Genomic DNA, 1,459 nt, shown 5'->3' with positions numbered 1-1,459 from the left:
CACACACACACACACCCACAGATCACACACACACACACACACACACACACGCTGTTAGCTTCATTTAAAGCTAAACTAGTCAGTGTAGCCTGGGAGGATGAAGACTGTCCAACTAATAAAAGATGATTTTCAGGACTGAACTACAGTTAGTCTGTTTCCTCTGAGCCCAGTTTAATGCTAACCTGTCACCTGAAACCAGTTTTATTTCCAGTGTCTCAAACTGGGCTCAACAAGCAGAACGTAATATGGAATTAATTATTTAATATATAAACTTTTCTATTTAATCAGAAAGTTGTTCTGGTATCATGTTGTGAAAACGTTAAGCTGCCACTTCCTGTCAGAAACATCCAGACCACTGCTCTGCCATGGAGCCAGATTACTCTCATGTTGAGTTAAAAGTCAAGATTTCAGCACCATAATCTCTAAACCTGCTTACATGGCCATGGTAATGGGATGAGTTTATTTATTTCATTTTATTATCAGGTTTCTGATAAAAATCAGTCTGTAAACAATTTTGTCACTTTTGTTCCACACAACATTTAAGAAATCTTAACTTCAGATTGTAACAACATAAAAGCAAAGGTTTTACAGATTAAATGCTGGCATTTAAGCTGCTCATTTAATCCAGACGCAGTTCTTAAAATGTGGGTATGCACTCAGTGTAAACAAAGCACTCGGCTGAATCTGCCAAAAGATGTGGAGTCAGATGATTGGAGCCAAACTAACAGAGGGTTAATCCAGGTAAACATACAGCAGAACTGTACAAGTGTGGGATTATAGTTGGGATTATCTGCTGCTAAACACAAAAGGAGTAAAACAAGTGGAGAGAATAAAGAGGCCTGATGCTGGAGCAGCATAAAATCAGCTCAGTGTTGTGTTTCCAGCTGCAGCTGTGTGTGTCTGCAGTGTTAAAGTCAGACATCTTGTGTTTACAGCCTCTGCAGCTTTTTCACTTGAAGACACGTTAAAGGGATCCAGGATTAGCTGTAACATTAGACTTTATTTGACAAAAGTTTATTTTAACTGTAAAATAAAGACTGTAAAAATACTGTAGGATGTTTAGTTTTTATCATTTTAAACTAAAAGTTAAAAATATATTTTAACACGGACAGAGCCATTTTATTTGCACACAAAGCATTCTGGGTAAATGATGACGTGGATGGAGGACAACAGAGCTGCTTCATGGAAGAAGAACCTCAGATTAGCCTGTTAGCCTTTGTGCTAGCTCCGACGGTATATTGCCTTATATGTATTAGCTCGGTGCTAGCACAACAAACAAGCAGCTCTGTTGTCCTCCATCCATATTTTCAGTTCCAGGCTGAGTCATTTCTACCTTCTCCTCTCTGTCAACGCTCTCTGGTTTCATTTAAAAGAGTCGATCATCAGATATTGTCCAAGATCACCATATTTATTCGTGTATAATACGATCTCATGTATAATACGATCTCATGTATAATAC

This window comes from Austrofundulus limnaeus, unplaced genomic scaffold, assembly GCF_001266775.1.
Source record: "Austrofundulus limnaeus strain Quisiro unplaced genomic scaffold, Austrofundulus_limnaeus-1.0 Scaffold891, whole genome shotgun sequence".
NCBI lineage: Eukaryota > Metazoa > Chordata > Actinopteri > Cyprinodontiformes > Rivulidae > Austrofundulus > Austrofundulus limnaeus.
This window is presented reverse-complemented; position numbering follows the sequence as displayed.